Source organism: Typopeltis vanoorti, chromosome 25, assembly GCF_054136105.1.
Source record: "Typopeltis vanoorti isolate ZY-2024b chromosome 25, IOZ_Tvanoo_1.0, whole genome shotgun sequence".
In the NCBI taxonomy this organism is placed as follows: domain Eukaryota; kingdom Metazoa; phylum Arthropoda; class Arachnida; order Uropygi; family Thelyphonidae; genus Typopeltis; species Typopeltis vanoorti.
The window spans coordinates 35,147,115-35,160,486 of NC_143573.1; positions in this window are offsets into that span (position 1 = coordinate 35,147,115).

Here is a 13,372-nt window from a genome sequence, read left to right on the forward strand (position 1 = left end):
ATGGTGCCCTCTTGCGGGCGAATTTGGTAGTCTTGGCTGTTGGGCTGAAGTTCTCATAATGTAAGTCTCCCAAATTTGGGGTAGTTTCATGCATCCAAATTTGTTGAGGTTAGGAACGTTTTTTAGAGCTGCTGAAGATTCTTTGAATAATCTTTCGTATTTAAACTTGCTGCGATGAATTATTTTTGTTTTTTTTCCAACGAATTTTATGGTGGGTATCTAAGGCATGGTCTGCCAGCCCAGAGCGGCTGTACTGGTGAAACCGGATGTATTTCGGCAATGTGACATTGCCGAAATATAGAAGTGATTCATTAAAGTTACCTTTAATTAATATACTTCATTTGCGTTGTTAATTCCGTAAACTAATTACCAGACATTCCATGATCCAGTCTTTAAAATTTTTTATAGCTTCATAAGTGACTCTTTCAACAACAAGGATTTTGAAAGGCTTTCCCCTTATGTCATATATATTGTCCACATCAGACCAAGCTAGATAACCATCTTCTGGGGGTCTTGCAAGTCATGTCTGTCACCAGGTGCATTTATTCATCCCAGTGACCATGAAGCAATTACTTAAGTAATCACTTCATAGCCACTCCCACCAACTGGAGGGAGATTCGACACCTCATTTATAATGTCATCCTCTGATGTGATGATCACATCTGATTCTTGTATCCTCTCTTTTACATACTGCCTAAGGATACCATCCCTCAAAAACCCAAGAGATTAATTTTCTTTACTTTTTTAGATCTTATCTCATCATCTCAATCTATAATTACCAAATTACCATAATGAAAATCTTCCAATAATGATCACATTTTCCCTATTTGCCTGTCTAATTTGCTTATGCATTTCATTGCAACTGCCTTTTACAATTCCAGGTCTGTAGCAACATCCATTTAAATATTCTATTCTCTTCTATCCACCTCTACCTTACATCATATTTGCTCAGAACCACTACCATTATTTCACCTTGCAGTGTCACATCTCATTTTCTATCATCAACAGCACTTAACGTTTCTTTTTTTGCTTTTCCTGTCTTCATGAAAAACATCATACCCATCCATCTATATTCTTGCCAGGATGTTTTTCTCATTGAACCATGTATTATTTATTTCAGCAATTTTTGGGTGAAATCAACTCAATAGGACAATTTAATTTAATTTTCTTTATTTCAGATAGTCAACTGTGAACATTCAGTTCATTTCTGGGTGTATAACAAATTCTACTGATTCCACTTCTGAGATGTGACTCCTGCATGCTCTCCCTCAGCCATTTCTCCTTTTTTTTGTTACCCATTCAGAACCCTTTTCAGACCCAAATGTCGACACACATACACACATCTCAGATTATCCCATTTCTTTCTTGTCTACTCATGTGTTTATTTCCTTTTCAAGCATTGACCTATCTCATGTTGTGTTCCCCTGTTCATTCTAGCTGCTTCTGTTTCTCTTACTATGTTGCACCTTCTCTTATTCTTCTTAATCATACTACTCATTTTCCCACTCATAAGCATTCCTTCGATATCTTTATCCTTGCTCTTCTGTTCTTCTTCTTCTTGTTGAGAGGCTTATACGCTGGTTAAACATGATAACTAATATTTAAGGAATTGACAGCATATACTAGAAATGTAGATTAAATAAACTTTAATATATACTTTCCGATATTTCGGTGAACGTCACGTTGCCATCTTCTTGGGAGCTTACTACAAAGACACGTGCACACAAGTACTAATAACAGCAAATGAGACTGAAGCTAGCGTTTTCCTAAAGTCCTGATGGTGCCCCCTGGCGGGCTATATTGGTAGTTCTTGGCCTTTGGGCTGAAGTTCTTCTGATAAAAGTTTCCCAAATTTGGGGCAGTTTCATGCATCCAAATTTGTTGAGGTTTGGCATGTTCCTAAGGGCAGAGGCTGATTCCATGAATAGTCTTTCATACTTGAACTTGCTGCGGTGTATTACTGTGGCTTTCTTCCATTTTATTCTGTGGCGAGTATCCAGAGCGTGGTCTGCAAGCCCAGAGTGGCTGTACTGGTGAAATCGGATGTAATCGTTGTGTTCTGAGATTCTGATATTTGCTGTCCTGCCTGTTTGGCCAAAGTAGGACAGTTTACAGCTGCAAGGGACCTGGTATACACCAGGTAGGTCTAGGGGAAGTGGTTGGTCTTTGGTGGAGCGGATAAGGGATGCCAGTTTTCTATATGGTCTGTAACAAGTGGTCAAGTCATGTTTTTTAAGATTTTATTGATTTTTTCCGAGGTGCCTCTGATGTAGGGAATAGTGATGGATTTAGAGTAATCTTTTTTGTGAAGGGGAGGGGGTGGTGGGTTGTGGATAACTGGGTTAAGTATTTTTTGGATTTTTTGGAGGGGGTAGCGTTGGCTGAGAAAGTGTCACGGATGTGATTTAGTTCAGTGGTTAGGGCGTGATCATTAGAACAGATTATTTTTGCCCTGTTGAATAATGTTTTAATAACTCCATATTGTTGTAAGGGGGGGGGGATTGTTGGTGGATGTATCTGCCTGTATGGGTGGGTTTTCTATAAACTGAGAAAACCAAGGTTCCATCAGGTTGGCGGGTGACTAGTGTGTCTAGGAAGGGGAGGTTATTGTTTTCCTCTTTTTCCAGGGTGAATTTGATTCTAGGGTGTTGGTTGTTTAAGTGTGTTAGGAAGGAGAGGAGTGAATCCGGGCCATGTGGCCAAATAGCGAAAACATCATCAACGTAGCAAAGCCATATGGTAGGTTTTTGTGGGGCTGAGTTTAAGGCTTTCTCTTCAAACATCTCCATGAAGAGGTTGGCCAAGGGTGGGGAAAGTGGTGAACCCATGGCTGTCCCCTCTATCTGTTTGTAGAATTTTTCCTGCCAAACGAAATAGCCCGAGTTCATTGTAAACTGAAATAGGGCTGAGATATCGGGAGGAAATTTAGCTTGGATTAGCTCTAAGGTTTCTTTGAGGGGGACATTCGTGAATAGGGAGGAGACATCAAAACTGACCATTATGTCATTATGTTGGAGTGTAAGGTTTTCTATGCTGGCTTTGAAGTGGGCTGAGTTTTTTATGTGTGATGGTGAAATGCCAGTATAGTGTGAGAGCACTTTGGCTAAATGCTTGGCTAGTTTGTAAGTGGGGGAATCAATGCCATCCACTATGGGACGTAATGGCACATTTTCTTTGTGTATTTTTGGGAGCCCATATATGCGGGGGGGGGGGGGGTCTAGAGTTATAGGGTTTTAGTCTGTTGGTAATCTTTACAGGCCAAGAAGTGACCTTCTTAAGGAGCCTATGGAGTTTTCTAATTTGTGAGTTGGTGGGATTGTAATCAATGGGGAGGTAAGTGGAACGATCTAATAATAAAGCCTTGAGCTTACCTGCGTAGTCTTTAAGATTGAGTACCACAGTGGCGTTCCCCTTATCCGCTTTGGTGATCACTATTTTTTTGTTTCTCTTCAATTCTTGTAGTGCCTTGTATTCACTAATGGATATGTTGGATTTTGGAGGTTTTGCTTTATTGAGAACACAGGCTACATCCAATCTAATGTCGTTGGCGATGTGATTTGGAAGTTGGTGAATCCCGCGTTCAGTTTGAATCATTAATTCCTCGGCCGGTAATTTCCTAGGAGCAATGGTGAAGTTGTGACCACCTGACAGAGCATGGAGTGCTTCTGGCTTTAAGGTAGCTGAAGATAGGTTAACAACAGTGTTGGTTTGTTGTTTAGGTTTGGACGCCGAGTTCTTTGTTAATTTATCAAACTTGTTGATATGTCGGCTTCGTACTCGTTCAAATTCTTTTTTAGCTGCCGTACACGAGACGTCATGTAGGACCGACCAAAGCTCGTGATTCAGCGTAAGTGAAAGCTCATTTTCTAGCATTGATATAGCTCTGGGGGCACCATCAGGACTTTAGGAAACCGCTAGCTTCCTAGCTTCAGTCTCATTTGCTGTTATTAGTACTTGTGTGCACGTGTCTTTGTAGTAAGTTCCCAAGAAGATGGCAATGTGACGTTCGCCTAAATATCGGAAAGTATATATTAAAGTTTATTTAATCTATATTTCTAGTATACGCAGTCAATTCCTTAAATATTAGTTATCATGTTTAACCAGCATATAAGCCTCTCAACAATAATAATGATCATCCACGGAGATCTCTTCGCACGCAAGGCCCGCCATTACGGCAAACTGAAGCTGAAATTATCCAGACAACTTAACCGTCTGGCATTCCTAAAACGCTGCCGGGATAATCATGTCATCCCGAACTGTGTTAAATTTAAACACCGCTTCATCTCACAGAAAGCTCTCCGTATTTACAACCGCGCTAGCCAGGCATTACTTCGGGAGAAAATTACAGCTACACGCGGTTCCCTAGCCGACATAAACAGAGCTATATCAACGCTAAATAAACTTCCTAAATACCTACACATGGTCATCTCTTCTATTCAACATCTCCACATAAATATCCACAATATTTACCCACTCATACATATGTCATTCACAGAGCCATACCGTTCTCAAAAATTTTATGCCATTTATTTTGTCTTTCACATTGTAAGGGTCTTTCTCTCACTGCCATTTTGTCCCACAGTGCTACATAAGGAACAAAGAATTTAAAATAATACACTGATCTAAAAATTTATCCACACACTGCATATGCTAATTGCAACTATCACATTGCAACCTCATTCTAAAACTAAACAATACAGTCACACAATAAATAACATTATCCTGCTGCACCTCTTACAGTGATGATCTTCTTATGCTTGATATCTAGTGGCTTAAGTCCCATATCACCAGCCAATCCTCACTCATTCAGTGTCTGTGGCCTACTAACAGGATGCATCATGGAAAGGTAAGATTGGACATTAGGTCAAAAACATTGGTCAGTTCTCGACTTGCAGAGTCTGGTGGACATCCCCCCCACCCCCCCCCCCCCCCACCCCCCCCCCCCCCCACCCCCCCCCCCCCCCACCCCCCCCCCCCCCCACCCCCCCCCCCCCCCACCCCCCCCCCCCCCCACCCCCCCCCCCCCCCACCCCCCCCCCCCCCCACCCCCCCCCCCCCCCACCCCCCCCCCCCCCCACCCCCCCCCCCCCCCACCCCCCCCCCCCCCCACCCCCCCCCCCCCCCACCCCCCCCCCCCCCCACCCCCCCCCCCCCCCACCCCCCCCCCCCCCCACCCCCCCCCCCCCCCACCCCCCCCCCCCCCCACCCCCCCCCCCCCCCACCCCCCCCCCCCCCCACCCCCCCCCCCCCCCACCCCCCCCCCCCCCCACCCCCCCCCCCCCCCACCCCCCCCCCCCCCCACCCCCCCCCCCCCCCACCCCCCCCCCCCCCCACCCCCCCCCCCCCCCACCCCCCCCCCCCCCCACCCCCCCCCCCCCCCACCCCCCCCCCCCCCCACCCCCCCCCCCATAACAACAAAGCAAAGAAACAAATCCTTTTGTTAATCATATCTAGAATTTAACAACTGGGCCTTCCAATATAATCAATCATTCAATTTCCAAAATAACAGCCATCTCACTTATTCAAAGGCTACGTTCTTTCCAATTAAAGAATCTTGTTCTACCCCAGTAGACTTCAGCGTAAAAAGATATCAGAAAAATTACTCTACTTCAGAAAAATTATCCATGGAGTGAAAATACTTAAACCATGGCTTTACAGTTCTCTAAGCAGTCCTTTCATTGCTAACTGATTTCTTTTCTTTTGTTTGAATATAGTTCTTGTCTTGTCTTCAGTATTTTGTAACACACACACTATCACGAAGAATACTGTTTAGAAGAAAACAGTTTTTTTTTTACTTGAAACAAACTGGTCTCTCTTCAGTTTCATCTGTTGACAGGAACAAACACAGGGTTAAATAAACAAACACTAGACCAGAACTAGTACTGGAATTGCTCCATTAAAACATGAGCTGCTGTTTATCCTTTTTTTTTTAAAAAAAAAAAAAGAATGATTAGAGACCTTCATTTAGATTTTTATTTTCTGGCGATCTTACACCATTTAAAAGAATTTACTTTCAGATAAATCTATATCTTTGATTCTGTTCCCTCAACTTTTAACTCTCTTCTCTTTAAAAGAAACCCATACTCTCTTTCCTATCTCCATAACAATCCAAACAATAGCATTTGCTTAGCTGTGCATGCATGCACATATTCATTTAAAATTACTGATTAAAACTTATTGGTCTAAAACTTATCAGCACTCATTGCATATAGTAGGACAAAACAATGTGCAAAATAATGCTGGCCTGGTTGGCCGAGTGGATAGCATATCCACTCTCCAGCCCAAAGGCTGTAGGTTCGAATACCGCCGTGAGCATTGATGTTTGTGATTGTCTGTGGAAATACCAGTGGTGGCCGGTGGTAGATGGCATTGATGTACTTGCAGTCAGTTGGTGATTGAATGGTGGAGACGAAGTTGTGGTGTAGGTGCCCTCCCTTGATGAGTCCTTGGACTCCCTGGAGGTGTCAAATAATATTTTTTTTGCTGGCCTGGCTGGCCAAGCGGTTAGGGTATCCGCTCTCCAGCCAAAAGGCTGCAGGTTCGAATCCCGCTATGGGCATGGATGTTTGTTAGTGTCTGTGGAAATACTAGTGGTGGTGGTTGGCTGTAGATGGCGTTGGTGTAGTTGCTGTCAGTTGGTGGATTGAGCAGTGGAAACAGAGTGGTAGAGCAGGTGCCCTCCCTCGATGAGTCCTTTACTCCCTGGAGGTGTCAAATAATAATAATAATAATAATAATAAACTGTGAGGTAAGAAATGCAGTTATATTATACTTTATCATTATTTTATGTTAATAGATTGAGTTTCTTGATACTGCTGAACAAAATGTAGTGCAATTCTTGAGCTTGAAAGCTGTCAACTCCATGTTGACTCTGTTGTCATTACAAAATGCTGCCAAAGTTTACTGATACATACATTATAACATAAACTAATGTTACAGACTGTTTTAATAACAATCACATTTTATAAAATGATATTATTATTATAAAACCTCCATGGAGTCAAAAGACTCATCCCAGGAGGTCCCACTGTTACACACACACACAGTTTATATACCATGCCTTAAATATGTTCACTTCTCTGTGCTCACCACACTCTCGGGCAATGCATTCCAATCACTCACCACTCTCCATGCAAAAAACCTGCTCCTCACCCTCTTGCTCACACTCTCTTTATACATCTTCTAGGCATGATCTCTTGTTGTCTCCCTATCTTCACCCATTCTATTCAAAACATCCTCGATGTTAATCTGATAATAACCTTTTAAGATCTTACATGTCTCAATCATATCCCCTCTCCTCCTCCTCCTCCTATCCACCAATTTCTGCAAATTGCATTTTCTCAGTTTGTGTTCATACTCAACATTCCAGAGACCAGAAACCACCTTAGAAACCACAATTGTCTCTGGACTTTTTCTAATTCATCTTCATCTTTCTGAAACCAGGTAACCAAATCTGTGCACAGTAATCCATGTGTCACCTGATCAAGGTCTTTTACAAGGGAACCATAACATCCTTACTTCTACAAGTCATTGCCCTCTGCATAATTCCCATTATCTGCTGTGCTGGCCTCACAATTTTAGCAACATGTCCCTGAAATTTTGGGTCCTTGTCCACAATCACTCCCAGATTTCTCATCTCCTGTACCTCATCCAAGATATTTCCACTGATTGTGTACTCTACATCCCATCTCTGCTTCTCAAATTTCAAAATTTTACACTTTGCAACATTGAATTAATATCCCCACTCATTTACCCATTCAGCCAATTTATTCAAGTTCTCTTGCAGAGCCACATCATCTGCTCTACTCCTGATAGTTCTCCCCAACTTCACATCATATGCAAATAACTGCATGTCACCATTCAGACCCTCTCCCAATATCATTTACATACAAATTAAACAGCAATAGACCCAAAACAGACCCTTAGGGTACACCACTCGTAACTTTCCTCTTCTGCGATATCACCCCTACATAGACACCTCACTAATACCTATATATTCAGCCCCATTGATTCTAATTTAATTATTATGTGGCAATTTATCAAAGCCCTTTGAAAAATCTAAATATACCACTGTGTAGGCAACACACTTATCTAATACATTTGTCATTTTATTATAAAAAGTAAGCAGATTGCTAAAACACAGTCTTACTTGAACTAATCTTTGCTAACCATCAAAGGGTATTTTTCTGTTGTCAATCCATTTCTGAATCTTGGTCCTGACTAATCTCTCTAACACTTTAACCACGACTCCAGATAAACAGACTGGCCTATAATTCAAAGCCCTAATTTTATCATCTCCCTTATGAATCAGAACAGTTTTATCCTCTCTCCACTCCTTTGGAACTTGGGCCAGTGCAAGACTCATGTTAAAAAGATACATAAAAGCTGTTGTTAATTCTCTGAAACATTCCCTCAAAAGAAACTCAAAAGAGTTTCATGCCGAATATAGTAAATATATAAAGCTCGGCGAGTCCAAGCGTAAGCAAACACCTGGATAGTGTTACTACTGACCCTTTAGGGAGTGCAACACTGTGGCAACTCATGGTAAGGGTGGAGCAAGTTCCGATCACTATTCTTGATATTTCCCCATACTGTGAAAACCAGCTCCTAGGAGCTGTATTACTGTTCTACATTATGAGTGAGAGAATAGTGATCGGAACTTGCTCCACCCTTACCATGAGGTGCCTCAGTGTTACACTCCCTAAAGGCTTCCAAACACTATCCAGGTATTTGCTTACACTTGGACTCGCTGAACTTTATATATTTACTATATTCGGCATGAAACTCTTTTGAGTTTCTTATTCGGCTATGAAACAATATGGGATGTAATATCCCTTAACTGAAATAAGTTTATATCGCTGGATTGAAGCCTTTGGCTCTTCATATAATTAATAATTTATTAGGACACCTTCTTGGCAATTCTCATAGTAGGGTATATGTAAGTTCTGTTTGCTACAAACTTGGTATTTCTAGGTCTACCTACTCACTGATGAGACCTCAATGAAGGTTGAAACCGGTCTGGGTAGTGACCTTCTCTCACTCATAATGTAGAACAGTAATACAGCTCCTAGGAGCTGGTTTTCACATTATGGGGAAATATCAAGAATAGTGATCGGAACTTGCTCCATCCTTACCATGAGTTGCCTCAGTGTTACACTCCCTAAAGGCTTCCAAACACTATCCAGGTATTTGCTTACACTTGGACTCGCTGAACTTTATATATTTACTATATTCGGTATGAAACTCTTTTGAGTTTCTTATTCGGCTATGAAACAATATGGGATGTAATATCCCTTAACTTAAATAAGTTTATGTCGCCGAATTGAAGCCGTTGGCTCTTCATATAATTAATAATTCCCTCAAAATATGTGGTGAAATAGCATGAAGTCCTGCATCCTAATTTACATCAAGTTTATTCAATTCCTCATATACCTCTCGCTGACTTACTAATAGTTCCTCCTCCTCCCCCACTCCATTCAAGTTCTGCATGATGTCACATTCACAAGAATGAAATATCTTTATAAATTGCCCATTAAATGCTTCAACTATCCTCTGCAGAGGTCATCATTCCTCCATTTTGACAAATCAGTGCTGCCCTTCCATAATCATTCTTTCTTCTACTGGTCTCATATCGAAAAAATTTCCTATGATTTTTTTAGCATTACCTAACTGCTCTCATACTGCACTTTTGCTAACCTTAATAAGCAAGTCACCTTCTTTGCCTGCTCTTTGTACTTCTCATGCAACTGGTTGTTATAACCACTTCTCCTGTGCTTCTTCCATTATATCTTCTTTTTCCAGATTGCATACCTTATCTCTTGATTCATCCATTTTACACCTGCTCTATTTACCCTCTTGACCTTTGAAATACATTCTGATATTGCCTCCACCAAATAGTTCTTAAGTAGTGCCCAAGCAGCATTGATATCCTTTCCTTCCAGTTCCTCTTTCCAATTTATTGCTGCAAGCTGTTTCCTGAGCTTTTCTTAATTACCAGTCTTATAATTCCACATTTATCTTTTTCTAACAGACGTCCTCCAATGACTGTCACCCTGCATTTGATCACCTCATGGTGACTCTCACCAACTGCTGGAAGATTTGACACTCCATTTATAATATTTGATGAGATGATCAAATCCAATACCTTTGATCCTTGTGTGCCCTCTGTTACATACTGTCTAAGGTCATTGTCTCATTTTCTTTGCCTCCAGATGCAGTCTCTTGATTCCAGTCTATATTATAAGTCACCCACAGTGATCACTCATTTCTTGCTAGCCTATTTTACCTATACATTTGCTTCTCATTACCCCCCATGTTACCAGCAACACCCAACTAAATATTTCATCCTGTTCACCTCCACCTGACACCTTACTGCCTCAAAACTTCTGATATATTCAAATAAATTTTTATTCTTTTTATGGAAGCAAAGACAAGTGATTTAATTATAACAATAAATTAAATTTCACGTATGTTAAAATAAACTATATTACATTGAAATAAATGGGGGAAAAAGAAATGAAATAGTTGTAATTATCCGAATTTTTCCATTTTTTTTAAGATTGCATAATACATAAGTCACCTAATTTTTTTTAAAAAAAGGATAAAATAAAATGTAGTGCATCTGAATGAAAGTCATTATATACCTCACACCTCGTTTTCTAGAACTTGTTTTGGGAAATTTCTGCCCTGCTATAGCTGCACTGCATTGAAGGAAATACAGGAAGATAGTTTATTATTATTATTATTATTATTAAACAAGACCTCATGGAGTCAAAGACTCATCTAGGAGGTGATGTAAAATCAGGGGTAAGACAAGGTTGCACATTATCTCCACTCTTATTCATCATCTATATGGATCACATTATGAAAGAAAGTTGCATTAGGCCTGATTTTAAAATTGGAGATGTCAATCTTAGCTCTTTGCTTTATGCAGATGATGTTGTACTCCTATACAACATCTAGTGCAAGTCTCCAGGACTTGCTAAGTTGAATAACAGCTGTAACAAATTTTGAATGAAAATCAGCCATAAAAAAGACCAAAACTATGAAAATAGGCAGGAACATAGAAAACTTCAGCTGCATTCTGAATGAAGATCATATAGAACAAGTAAAATATTTCACCTATTTAGGCACAGTTTTTAGTGAAGATGGCAGGTTAAATCTGGAAATAGACAACAGAATAAGCAAAGCTGGTATGGTGGATAGCCAGCTGAATAAATTTATACGGAATAAGAGAGAAATTAGCCAAAACACCAAATTAGCGGTATATTCAAACCAATTTAAAATTATTGATAATGAGAGTTGGGTTAGAAATAAAGCATTTGATCAAAAACTAGAGACCACATATATACGAATTCTGAGGAAAATTAAAGGAATGAATCAATGGCAGAATCATATTAAAAATGAAGATATTAGAAAGGAACTAGACTTTATTAGCATTCAAGAATGTGTCAACGGAGCTAATCAAAGGTGGCATAGCCACTTAAATAGAATGGGCAAGAAAAGGTTAGCAACTTCCTCTGGATCTCTTTCCTGCCATTGTTTAGCAGGAAAGAGACCCAGAGGAAGAGTAAGTGGATTGATTCAGTCAGAACTACCTTAGAAGAACGAAATGTTAGATATGACAATATTGGAGTGCTTACAAGTAATAGACTAATTTGGAGGAAAGTGTGGATAGTAGATTAATAATAATGTACGGGGACTGTTCGATAAATCTGTGCAAAGTCAAAGAGATGACAGCACCAGTACATATCGAGGTTATTTTTAGTTGCTGGCAACTGTTGGAGGATCACACACTAAGTTTCAGTCAGATAGATCTATTACTCTGTGTTTGACGTTCATTTGAATCGATCAAGTATCGTGATTTGTGAAAAATGAATGAAAAAGAATTTTGTGTAGTGATTAAACATTACTTTTTGAAAGGCAAAACAGCTCAGAAAACCAATGCTAAGCTTGATAAACATTATGATGAGTCTGCACCTTAGATTAGAACGGTTTATAAGTGGTTTAGTAACTTTCAAAGTGGCCATATGAGCACAAGTGATGCTGAATGTTCTGGACACCCTGTTGAGGTCACTACTCCAGAAATTATTGAAAAAATTCATGATATGGTGATGGATGATAGAAGAGTGAAGGTGCGTGAAATTGCTAAGGCTGTGGGCATCTCAAATGACTGTGTACATAAAATATTATGTACACAGTCTCATATGAATATTTACATATGAGAAAACTATCCGCAAGGTGGGTGCCACGTTTGCTCACACTGCATCCAAAGCGTCAATGTGTGAACTGTTGCAAGGACAGCTTGAAGCTGTTTCAACAGAATCCAGAGGAATTTGTGCATTGTTGTGTAGCATGAATTCAATGTTACATGAAAACATGAATTCATCATTACCAGCCTGAGACCAAGAAACAGTCAAAACAATGTGTTGCAAGCAGGGAATCTGCACCAAAGAAAGTGGCTGCTGTCTTCTGGGAAGCTTGTGGCATAATCTTCATAGACTTCTTGGAAAAGGGCAAAACAATTACCAGAGTGCATTATGCATCTTTGCTGCATCATTTAAATAATGAAATAAAGGAAAAATGACCACACTTGGCGAAAAAGAAGATTCTTTTTTCACCACGACAACACATCCGCTCACTCTTCTGCAATTGTGACCACAAAATTGTTAGATTTATGCTACAAAGTCCTTTCGCATCTCTCCTACTCTTCTAATTTGGCTCTCTCGGACTACTCTCTGTTTCTAAACATGAAAAAATGGCTGGCAGGAAAGAGATTTTCATCAAACGATGAGATGATAGCCAAAAAACTGCCTATTTTGAAGAGTTGAACAAATCATACTATATGGACAGGATCGAAAAACTTGAGCATTGTTGTACTAAGTGTATAGACCTCAAAGGAGACTATGTTGAAAAATAAAAAATGTTTGTCCCAAAAAAATTGTTTTCTTCATTTTTGCATGACTTAATCAAACAACCCTACTAAACTTAATCGTGTAGTGCTGTCATAGTACCCTGAACACCTATTGGGGATATATCAGAAAATTGATGAAAAAATATATTGCTCTATATAATGTTCTGTTACACTGTATAATTTTAGTCTTTTGAAGAGCTTATGTTTTTGCACCTTATTATATGGCTTTTCCAAATCTCCAAAATTTAAATGCTGATCCTCATAACATTCCCATAATCTTTTGCCTATTTATTGTGAGTAAAAATGTGAGCCTAATATCTGCTTGGCTTGAACCCAGCTTATAGCTCTCCATGTTTGTCTTCAACATTCTTTTCTACTCCTCTTCTTAAGCATGTCGTAGAGAGAGATTCCTTGCTAATTCCCACATTGTTTTATTTTCTCAATTTCTAAATTAGAATG